General features: G+C 44.3%; 1 protein-coding gene across 1 annotated transcript in view; it reads left to right on the forward strand.

Annotated features, from left to right (window-relative positions):
• Window positions 1–12,242, forward strand: part of Grik4 (glutamate ionotropic receptor kainate type subunit 4) — a 308,759-nt gene that overhangs the window by 13,343 nt on the left and 283,174 nt on the right. The window lies entirely within an intron of this gene.

Genomic DNA, 12,242 nt, shown 5'->3' on the forward strand with positions numbered 1-12,242 from the left:
ACGGCATGGTCTTCTGGTATCCCTACGCAGGGAAGCTGTGTAATCAGGACAGCTTGGTGGATGGCAGGGATCAGGGTGTCTGTGTGTGTAGGTGGCACTGAAGTCAGTGTAAACTGAAGAGTGGGGCATGGCACCAGGTACCAGGCATGTTATCTAGACAGATGACCACAAAGGCCCCTCTTCCAGGACTGGGGTAGGGAAAAAGTGAACACTGTGAACAAGGCAGGATCTGGATACTAAGCCTGAACTATAAAAAGACTTGTGGCCAACTTAGAATAAAGATGCTGGCTTCAGAGAAATGACTTAATGTTCAGAATTCCCAGTTAAAATCAGGACTGCCTCTAAGGGCCCAGAGGGAAGTGAGCATGTGGTGGTGATCAGGAGGCCCCAGCAAGTGCAGAGACAGGCGGGAAGTTAAGAACCCTGCAGGCCAAGCATCACACAGCAGAGGCCAAGCCTAAGGTCTCTGAGCTGCACCTCTGTTACCTTGTGGCGCTGTTTTTCATGAATGTGCAGCGGCAGCTGATTGAAATCAAAATGTCGACAGGTGTCTCAGTTCTATCCTCTTCCTATCATCAACTCCCTACCCTGCATGCTTTAAAAAAAGGAGCTAAAAACAAACCTTCTCTCCCTCTTATTCATTCATTGCTGCAGAAACTTTAGCCTCTAATTTAATTGTTTAGTAGCAATGCAAAAATGCTTCCTATCCTTAAGATGCTTAATTTATAAGATGCCTACAGTTACCCAGCATTTGCTTTGAGCTTTTCTTCCTCTCTAAATGAATGGATAAAGCAGTAACCCATCAGTTTCCATTTGTTGCTAATGGGAAGCAGAAAGGGATTTAGCCAGAACTGGCAGCACCTCATAGCCTCAGCTGTCCTGACCCTTGTTCTCCAGGAGAAAAACAGAAGGTGGAGTCTCTCTTCTGGCTGTTACTCCAACAAGGGAAGGTTTCAAAAAGACCCCTATAATTCCCACGTGCAATCCTGAGCAGTGCTTGTCCTGCTCTGTCAAGACTGCTGACCCTAGTTTTTGTTCATGCCAGGCTGCTTCCAGCTGATTTCCAGCCAAAGACCCTGATGGTTGGCAAGGTCAAACTGCGTCTGGTCTCCTGCAGAGGCCAGGAAACAGAATCAAACCAACAAAGAGAAGGAAAAGAAAAGAAAACTCAAACAGCAATGTCAGGACCTGCTTTCCAGTCTCCTTGGTTATCCTGGGAGTTAAGAGTCTTTTTAAAAGTCTCCCTATCCTTATGGATAGAGAGGTGCTAATTACATGGCCTCCAGAGGGGAAATGTAGTAGGGCAGGGATGGAAAGAGAATTAGGTCAAGAAAACATGAGGTGCTGTGCTTCACAGCGGGCAGCCTTGCACATAGGGGGCTAAGCTGGCATCCACAGTGCCTGGAGCTCCTGAGTCCTTGAGAGGTTCGTGGGAAAGGGAGGGGTTGCTGTTCCTCCCACCCTCCTGGGGTCACCACTCCCAGCATCTGAGTTTTCTTGGGGGGGCGGTTCCCTCAGTCTCCCAACCTCAAATCAGGTGGCTATCAGAGTAAGGCTGCACAAAGAGTCCAGGAGTCTCAGAGATGAATTGTCCAGGCGGCTTCATTCTCTGCCTCACTTGTTGCTGGTGACAATATGGATGTTTGTAAAGAGGCGGCCAGACTCATTACCCTGCCTGTGATGGCTGTTTTTCATTCAAGTGAGGCATGGGGTGGGAGGTACAGCCAAATTGTCTATTACAGTACTCACTGTTTACCCCTGAATGAGGTTTTGGGTAAGGGAAAGGGATTTTATTTATGGCTGTGAGGCTGCCTGCATAAATTCCCCAAACTCTCACACATATGTCAGCCCCCTTCAGTCATCTATCTTCTGAAAATGTTTTTTGATTTTGCTCCTGTCCCTCTGGGTCCTCTGAATGATGACTGTGGAGCCACAAGTTAATAAATGCCCTGAGAAAACCCCACTCAACCCTGCAGTCCTCCGTTACTTACAAAGATTGTGGTCGTACCATCTTAGAGCCATAAAGGATGATAAGGTTTCATTATCTAACCAGCTCATTTTACAGATCAGGAAACAGGCCAAAAGTGGGCTGTGTTTTGGCCAGGGTCACATAGCAAGTACGTGCCCAGCTAGTGGCAATCAGTATGGTGCCCTCCATTCTCCTTTGAGTGCCTTTTTTGCTGCCAACTGGTGGCCTCTCTTAGCCACTGGGAGGTAGAGTCACCTTCAACAGCTTGTGAAGGTTGTTTTTTCTTGCAGTGTTCTCTAATCTCTCCTGGAAATTTTTCAGACATTAGCCACCATTGTCCTTGCCCCTAACCATATTAGGTACTCAGTATTTATTAGCTAAATGAATGCTGGACCTTTTCCTACTCCTTCACTCCCTATATAATAGCCACACTGAACTCCTCACTAGTATCCAAATGTACCGGGAGATTTACTCTAGGCTCTGCCCTGGTCCTCACCATGCCCAAGTGCTTTTCCCCTGATTCCATCCTCTGCTTGGAAAGCATCTCCAACCACTCTTTCTCCTCTTCCCCATCTTCCTCCTCTATCACTGCAGACTTAAGTGGCTTTTTTTTTTTTTTTTTGTAAAACCTTTCCCACAGTATCTCCTGTTCCTCCCAGAGAGAATTTATCTTTCTCCTACCATTCTCCCATTTCCCTGGTACTTGCCTCTGTTCCAGAACTTATAGTATTGTATTCTGATTATTACGGAATTTTCCACTGAACTCTGAAGTGCAGGGGAGCGTCACCTCTTAATACAAGTGCCCAGCACATGCATGCAAACACATCACTCCAGCTCGGTGAGTGTGATGCATGAATATCATGGCCTTTGCAAATCTTGGCTCCCCAATGACATGCTGGGTACTATCTTATCTTGCCTGTGAGTAAATGGATAAACTAGAAAGAAGTAAAGAGACAGGAGAAAGAAGGAGAAAATGTCCATCTTACCTAGAAGAGAGAATAGGAATTTGCTGAAGATCCTGAGTGCATCCTAATGAACGTTTTTGCTCTAATAATTGATTCAGCTCTTCATTTGTTAATTCTCTCAGATATTTATGGAATGCAGTGTGCCAAAGCACTGAGAATACAGTGCTAAATAATAATAATCAGAATAATAGCTTGCACTTGGAAAGGACTTAGCCTTACTCTGCATTGGTCCCTGGACTAGATATTTCTCTTAACTCAGTCTTTAGCCTGGAGTAAATGATTCCATTCATAATTAAGCAGGCTCAGTGAGTTTTAAGTCATCTAAGATCACCCAGGTAGCTTAAATCTGAACCTGTCTGGCTTCAAATTTGTCTCTCCTCTGCTTTACTACAGCTAGGGACCCCCGGGGACAGTTAGGGTCTCCCATTGCCACAGCAGTCACAGTAAATATATTGTGTTTTGTCTAGTAATGAAATTGTTCATATAGTCTCTTGCTTTTGACACTTTTTAACTCCAAAGAATTTTCTAAGGACATAAAGTCTAGCTGACTGCCGAGGAAACTGAGGCTGGGGGACCTCAGAGGCTCAGTCCTGGCTGGTAGCAGAAGTCCCCCTCAGCTTGAGTGGCATAAGACACATGAGCAGGCCATTACAACAATTGGATCTCCTTGTTTAAGGTTTCTCTGTGTGGTAAAGCAGCAAGAGCTTGAATTTATTTGACACTTTGTCTTTCTAGGACCCCAAGCACTTTACAGCTATATATATATTTTTTGGTACTGGGGATTGAACTCTGGACCTTGTGCTTGTGAGGCAGGTGGTGGAAACACTGAGCTAAATCCCCGGCCCACAACTATAATTTTTTACTTGGTTTCCTCCAGTGAGCTTCAGTCCTTTGCAGAAAATGTTTGGTACAGAACATTCAAATGTTATAAAGATGAAGCTAATAGGAGAATTGGGAGAAATGAGAGGGAAGAATAAAAAATACTGGTTTCTGTTCTTGTTCTGCTGTGTATTAAATATATTCGATACACTGAGGATCAAATATACCAACAACATTCTTTGCCTGGTAAAGGATGCACCATGGGATTTTTGAGTAGTGGGCTCCCTTAATAATGTTACCACGTGATTTGATTTATGAAATTTTGATCGGCATGTAACTTTTCATCTCAATTCCAAATTGAGTCATCCATATAGACAATCAGTTGGTCTCTCACATTAGTTACAAATAGAAATTGATGACCTTCTCCTTCATCTGTCACCTAGAAAGGGAATATAGAACAACTTCTAGGACACAGATCTCTCCCCTGGTGATTGTCTTAGGGGAGTCTGTGTCTCTCTTGTTGGTGCCTGTCATCCAGCATAGTGCCTGGCCTGCAGAAGTAGGCTTAGTCGCTGTTTACTAGGTGAGTTATGTAAAGTGAATTTTGAATCTTGAGCTGACCTTTCAGTTTCCAAATTTCTCTTCTCCCAGGAATTGGTCAGTGCTCAAGAATGCCAACCAATTTTGTTAGTCTGCAATATGTAATTAGGAGAGTAAATATTTTTCAACCTAAAAGAGCCCACAAATGAGTCTGAGCAGGCCTGTGCTTGTACAAGACCATCTCTACCCTTTGGCTGTACTCAGTCACCCAGGCCAGTGTGTTGGGTGTTGTCATCCATCTTTGCTTGGCTTGGAGCACAATCAGGATACTTTCAGGATGTTTATCTTCTCTCAACTTTTTCAGACCCTGGTGTGAGTTGTAGCCTTGGGCTATTGTCTTCTTTGGTGAGAAGTTAGGGATGAATTAGGGCTGGATACTTCATTTCATAGATAAGAAATGGCAGGGTCCCAAAAGACAGACTACTAACTGCCAAGGCACCAAGACCCCTGCCTTCCAACTGCCCTGGTTTGTAGTATGTAGCATGTTTTTACATGCATGTCAGTTCAGTTTCCCCAGCCACCTAGAAGGCAGGAGCTAAGTGGTCACATCAAAGGAGATGAACCGAGTAGAATCTGAGGACAGCCATGGTGGCAGAGTCTTGAATATTCTTTTGGCTATATGTACACAGTGGAAGCCATTGATGCCTCACAAAATGAGGCTGAGTCAAAAACAACAGGCAGGTAGTAACAGTGAGTGTTAAGTCTTACTTCTCTATTTTGTTTTCTCAAACGTACTATGACTGGCCTCTGGGAGAAAGCTGGGAAAGGTCACAGTGGTAGGGATTTCAGAGACGAAAGAATAGAGCCCTGTTTCATAAGTAGAAGTTCTTAATAGTGGGGCTAATTTCCATATAATTTTGGTGGGTGGCTGCCTGTGTTCATTTCCGCCAGCCTCTCGTTTTGTTCCTCAATGAATCTTATGGCCTGATGGCATAATCTTCCTTGTTGGATGCAATAGGTCCAGCCCTCGTGGGTGGAACCAACTGGCAGCATCAGGTTGAGCAGGGATCAGCATGGTATCGGGAGAATGGTAATAATTTGTCAGAATTCCAAAAACCTGCCTCCAGTTCTGTGAAACACTTTACAAAGTCCTGAGATGTGGAGTGAACCATTTGTAAGCTGTATTGCGTGGAAGGGGGAAGGAATATAGAAATTATGGAGATTTTGCTCCCATGTTAAAAAAAAAAAGTATGTTTACTAGGCAGATGGAATGGGCTCTTTTGGATACCAGGATCCCCAGAGCTGGAGGTAGCACAGAAAGGTTGGACAGAATTTTCACATCAAATAAAAGGTTGGACGTGTTACCTTTGAGAGGCCCCTTCCAACCTGAGACTCAGTGATAAAATATTTAGCCTTTGGTCTTATACTCTCACAGTGAGACACTCCAGTATCATTGTGTCCTCATTAATAACCATTAACAAGGACTTAAATTGAGGCAACCATCTGCCTAATTAAAGCCATGACCCCATTTGGCTCCAATTCCTTGGATAAGCCAGGTAATACAGTAATGGCTCTACTGATCCTTCACTATTCTGGTGTAGACTTGACCTATTCAGGCTTCTCTGCTTCCTGTGGCCACAAATGGAGGAGTTGGACATGAATATGTGATGATGGGCAGCTGCTGCTAGATTTCACCTGAGTGCCAGTGTGAGTCCAAGTGGGAAGGATGCTCTTGTGTGCATCAGCAGAGCCAGCGTGTCCTACTCAGAGCCTCGCAGCTCAGTTTCCGGCAAGACCATGGTCACATTTAGGTTGTATTAGTCTGGATCATAGGCACGTGTTCACTGTAGGCTTCATGGGGGCTAGTGGGGAGCACTGGGCTGCAGGATGCTTCAGAGAGCTGTTGGGTTGCCTGGAACCCCTCTATGTCTTGCTGGTGTGTTTTCTCTCCTCTGGCTGCCTTATGGGGCCTGGTCAACTCATCATGATGAGGAATACATGTAGAGAGCCTTACCTAGCCAGGGGTCAGCTGTGCACCAGTATGTGCATGGTCATCTGGCCAGGGAGGCGGCGTCTTGTGATGGTCCTGGAAGGCACTGTAGGTGAGTCTCATACCTATCCCTGCTTTCAGATCACTGCAATGGGCCTTTTCTGCTAATGCGACCCTTCAGAAGAGAAGTACCTTGCTCTGAACCTGGACTTTAGCGTCAGACATTAGACTCAACCCTTTAAACTCTTCTTGCCATCCATATTTTAGGTGGGGAAATAAACTCAAAGGGTTGGCCATTCATCTGGGACAGCCCATAGGGGAGTCTTTCAGGTGTCTCTTCTCTTAGTTCCTCTGTCCTGACTCACCAAGGTACCTTAATGACTATTACACAGTGATTGAGGTTTGGAGAGCAAGTGAAAATGGAGTCAGATATGCTGTGGATAACAAGTGTAGGGTTCCAGCCTGGTGCAGAATTAGGCCCAAGCCTCATTGCTCTGGAGCCAGACTGCCTGTTGTGAATCTGAGATCCACCCTTTAAGTGGTATGACCTTGAGCAAGAACATAATTTCTCAGTGCCTCGGTTTCTTCACCTGTAATATGGGACAACCATCCCTAGTCCGTGTTTTTATGAGAATTCTGTAAGTTCACACATAGACAAATGCTGCCAAAGTGACCTCTATTATTATTATTTCATTAAGTTTATTGGTACATTTTAGGTGTGCCATACAGTTACATTCATCATTGGGAACTCTGTTATTAATAGCACTAACGGGCTAGCTGGTTTCCATCTCTTAGCCTTTCCTTACTTGGAGTGGCCTTCCCCATTCCTCTACCAAATTCTGTCTCTCCTTTTTCTAAAATGTGCTTTAAACTCACCTCACTGGAGGAGATGTGAATTCCCACCTGGTTTGGAGAACTCTTATTTCCAGAATTCTCAGAGTTCAGGTGTGCAAGTACTCATTCTCATGCATGTGCTGCACTGTCCTTGTTGGTACTTACCCACCTGTTTTATGCAAACATTTTAAAAACGTTATTTCAATTCCATCTACTTCCGGAACCTAAGAGTATCCTGAGGGGATGGGCTCTATCTTCTGAACCCTCACAGTGTCCTTCACACTGGAGTGCTATCTCAGATACTGGCTAATATATCCAAATGATTCCATTTTCAAAACCCCCTCTTAGTGCCTGTCCCTCTTCAGCCAGTGACCTGTTTTTCTTTGTACTTTTACAGCAAACCTCTGCAAAATTGTCTATTCAAGCTGTCTCCATTTTCCCTCCTGTCTTTTCCTATCAATAAGACTCTCCAATCAGACTTTTAACTTTTCATCAGTGATGTCCATAGCTAACCCAAATAATCTGTCCCCAGGCCTCATCTTACTGGGCTCAGCTGCATCTGACAAGAATTCTTCACCTCCTCTTGCTTGCAGCACCTTTTCATTTGGCTTCTGGACCACATCCCATTGGTTTTTGCTCTACTTCAGTGGTTACCTCCACCTAAGTCTCCTTTGCTAGTCTCTCTCCATCTCTTGATTTCTGCATATACATTACCCCAGGGTTGTGGATATGCTTCTTTTCTGTTCACTCTGCTGCCTTGGTGATGTCACTGTCTCATAGTTTTACTCTAGAAGCATGTGACTCTTTAGTCTCATCTCTAGGTGTGACCTTCCTCCATAACTCCTAATGCCCAGCTGCCTACTCGACATGTCCAAAATGGAGCTTTTCATTTTCCCTCCCAAACCTGCTTTTTCTACTGTCTTCATGTCATAAATGCCATCCTGTCTATTTGAACTTGGGCTCCAAGCCTTGGAGTCATCCTTTGTCTCATCTTCCTCTGTGTTGCACACCCTCTCCATCAGTGATTCTGTTGGCTTTACCTTTTAGGCACATCCAGTACAACCTGATCACTTCCTGCCACTTCAACTGTTGCTTCCCTGTTCCAAGCCATGGTCTGTCTCCTCTGGGTTATTGTAAAACTTTCCTGTTGGCTTCCCTGCCTCTCTCTTGTGCTGTCACTTTTAATTGTCAAGATGGCAGCAAGAGTGCTTCTTTTAAAATGTGAGTTGTGTCCTATCATTCCTCCACTCTGATCTCCTAGCTTCTCATCAAAATAAAAGACAGTGACCCATGGGCCTTCCTTGATCTGCCCCCTGTTCTGTTACTTTTTCGTTCAATGCAGGCCAAGGCGAGGGTGGGCTCATTCTCATTTCTTACTGCTCTGCCTCATGCTCACACTACACTAGCCTGGGATCCAGCCTCAGAGCCAGCCCTACTAGTTTCTTTGCTTTTACTCACACACACCAAACCTGCTCCCATCATGGGGCCTTTGCATCTGCTGTTCTCTCTGTTTTAAGTACTGGATGTCTAGACAGTTCACCCTTTCACAACCTGCAGGTCATACCCTGCCCAACTTCTCCTCCACCCCACCAGCAACATTTTCTGTCGCCTTGCTATATCTTTCCTGTAATAGTGTCAATCTGACATTCTAGTTCTGCTTATTACTTGTCTGTGTCCTTCCATGAAGAAGAACTGTTTGCTTTTGTTCTCTACTATTTCCCTAGCACTAGTGCCTGCTGTTCACTAGATACATACTGAACAAATGAATGAATGAATGAATGAGGCCGACTTAAGAGAGGCCCAAAAAGAACTTCAGAGTCGAAAGCCTTTGGAAGTCACTTGCTGATGACCTCACCTGCCGTGGACGCAGCTCTTAACAAGCACTCCTTCCTGAGAAGAACACAGTGATGCTGATGGCTCCCTGTCCCAATGTTCTGTGATCCCTATAGCTCCTGAGGCTAATCTTGCTCCTGTTCTGAGGAAGTCTAGGTCAGCAGTTAAGTGACTCAGCATCAACCCAAGTCTTGGCTAGAAATCTCACTTTGTCCCTCAGATCCAAACATTACACTCTTGGCTTAAAATCTACCCCAGCTGTAATGCCAATAAGGTACCCAAGTCTATCTTATCATTGAGTCTGAGACCTCACTTAAATATTCAGACTGTGCTTGAGCTCCTCTGAGATTATGTTGAGGATTTGTCTCAGTCTTCCAAGAGCTCAGAATCATGAACCTGGACCTAGTATCTAGCTGGGACTGCCACCTACTTCCAGATCTTTCCTGGCACTGCCATTGTCAGCCAGAGTACCTGCTTATTCTTTGCCAGGAGCCTATACCAGTTATATTTACATGTACACACATTCACAAAATTTGAGTAGCAGCAGAGTACCTATGTAACCCATTCCACTTTCGAATAGTGATAACAACTGTTTTTCTTTCTGTTGATCCCCCATCTACCTCTCTGTACCTAGCTGTCCTCATTCCACATGTCCCTCAGAGCTATAGAGAACAGATCTGGTGCTCTCCCCAGTTATTGTGCCTCTGAAGCATCAGCCCAGCATCTTCTTTCCTCAAAGAGTCATCATCAGGGTCTTTAATCTTTCCATCTTATTGCTTGGGTTCCATCCAGTTGTAATCCAGGTCATTGTCCTCTGGATGGGTTCTCTTTTTCCTTCCTTCTATTTAGGATATGATAGCCCCAAGTAAGAGGTGGGTACTCCCCCCATCTGCTTACAATGCACTATAGACATCTACTCCAGCCTGGTGGGGATATAGTTTCAAATTCATAGTCCTTTGTTGAACCCATTCCCATTCAGCCTTGGCTACCAAGGCTTGGGGTAAAGTTGCCCTAAGGTCTTTCTGTGCTTTACCCCCTACTCTAGCTCCTCCCAGACTGGGTTTTGGTCTCAGTACTCAGGGCTGAGGTTGCTCCTTGACAGCCCTGGAGCAGCATCTAAAGGGCCTGGGTGTTGGAGGTTCCTTAAATCACCTCTGTGGCTTTCTCCAAGGTTTACTTTTCCCAGCATTTCTAAAACATGGTCTTTTGAGAACCAATTGGCACAGGAAGGGGAGGAAGTGCCACTTTGCTGGCAATACTCATAAATTTCCCCCAGTGGCAGGAATCTAACAACATGAGACTTTGAGCTTTCAGCTCACAGATGAAAGAATAGGGATTTTCCTCAAGATGACAGAAAAGGGAATCGGACAGTTCTGGGAACCTGCATAGGAAGTTTCACTTAGAAGCTGCTCCAAGGAGACACCAGTCGCCAACCTGTGATGAAAAGGGTGGTGGTGGGTACACTCTGACCTCTGGGTAGTCACTTAGAAATCCCAGGCCAGTGGCCTCAAGATGAGGGAGAACTCCCCCCCCCTCTCAAAGTTTATTGGTACATTTTATGTATATAATACAGTTACATTCATCATTGTGATCTTGTACCTTTACAAGACTTATCTTGGTTTTTATTTTTCCCCATTCCCCTGCTGAGGGATAACTTTCTGAAGCCAGTAGGTAAGGAATTCTTATACTTGTTGGAGCTGTTGGCGTTTCTGAAATTAAAGGGATCTTTATCTGAGCGTGATGGCAGAATGCTAATGTCACCTTTAGAGCCAATTTAGAAAACTTAGAGTTCTAAAGGAATTGAGGCCATTAAGTGGCAATCGGTGGAGTTATAGAAATGAAATAGGGTGTACATGAGTGAAATATCTGTGCCTTGTCCCTTTTGGAGCTCTTATTCAATCTCTTCCTCAGATCACCCAAAGAGTGGTGTGTTCCCTGGGAGGGTCCAGAGCAGGAGAGGCAGGGTCATTGTTTCCTGGAGACTTCCTGTTAATTGTGGCTACTTACAGCCTGAGTGGGGTCCTTGCTAGGTCTTGAGTGGGTGCTGCCTTACCATGAAGCCTTGAAGATGGTCACCTGGGAGAGCCTGGAGTTCAAGTTCAAGCATCACGGAACAAGTTTGGCCTTGGATTCAAAATTCATGTGCATGAATTCTACTTAGTAGCCACGTGCCTTTAGGCAAGTGACTCAGCCTTTCTCACATTAATTTTCCACTTGTAAAGTAGAGATGCTGGATCTTATCAATTATGGTATAAATTGAGAGACACTAACCTACTACACATAGTGTATGGCATATGGTAATATTTAGTAAATATTAATTTCTGTTTCTTTGTTTCTTTCAAAAAATAGTTCAAGAATTATGACAAGAAGCTGGATGGCATCGTAGGGTAATGAAATGGTGTGGCCTTTACTGATACATGAACCAAGAGTTGAATTATAGTTTCTCCATGTGGTCTTTGGCTAGTTAAATTGTTTGGACTCTGTCATCTAGTATAAAATGGAGATAGCAGTACTCACCTGTGTGATTGTTGAGGTTTATGTGAGAAATAATATATGGAAAATGGCTAACAGAATGCTTGACAGTCAGTAGGAAGTCAGTAATAGCTGCTATCAGTAGTGCTACTACTGTAGTTTTCTATTACTGCCATAACAGATTACCACAAATATAGCACCTTAAACAAGACAAATTTCTTGTCTCAGTCTGTAGTTCATAAGTCTTAACCAAGCTCAAATGAAGATGTCAGAAGTGCCATTTTTCTTTTTTTCTTTTCTTTTTTTCATTGAGTTTATTGGTACTTTTTAGGTATGCATTACAGTTACATTCATCATTGGGATCTTGTACCTACATGGCAGGTCTTGGTTCTCATTTTTTCCCCATACCCCTGTCCTCCCTTCACCCCCTCCACCCTTCCCTATTTACAAAAACTTTGTTTCCTTTATTTAGAGGAGTGCTGTTTTTCTAGCAGAGAATCTGCTTCCTGTTCATTTGGGTTATTGGTAGAATTCACTTCCTTGTAGGACCAAGGGCTTTGTTTTTTGCTAGTTGTTGATGTCTGAGAGCCATTCCCACCTTCTCTTCTGCTGGGTCCTTGGCTCTTAGCTCTCTCCTTCCATTTTCAAGGCCAGCAGTGGCAGGTTGAGGCCATTCTCACCTTGAATTCCATATACCTCAGCTGGGAAAGGTTTTCCAATTTTAAGGACTCATGGAATTAGATTGAGCTTACTGGGATAATCTAAGATTATCTGCCCACCTCAACCTCAGTAACCTTAATCCAATCTGCAAAGTCCTTTC

Source organism: Fukomys damarensis, unplaced genomic scaffold, assembly GCF_012274545.1.
Source record: "Fukomys damarensis isolate Sample0158 unplaced genomic scaffold, DMR_v1.0_HiC HiC_scaffold_16, whole genome shotgun sequence".
In the NCBI taxonomy this organism is placed as follows: Eukaryota; Metazoa; Chordata; class Mammalia; order Rodentia; family Bathyergidae; genus Fukomys; species Fukomys damarensis.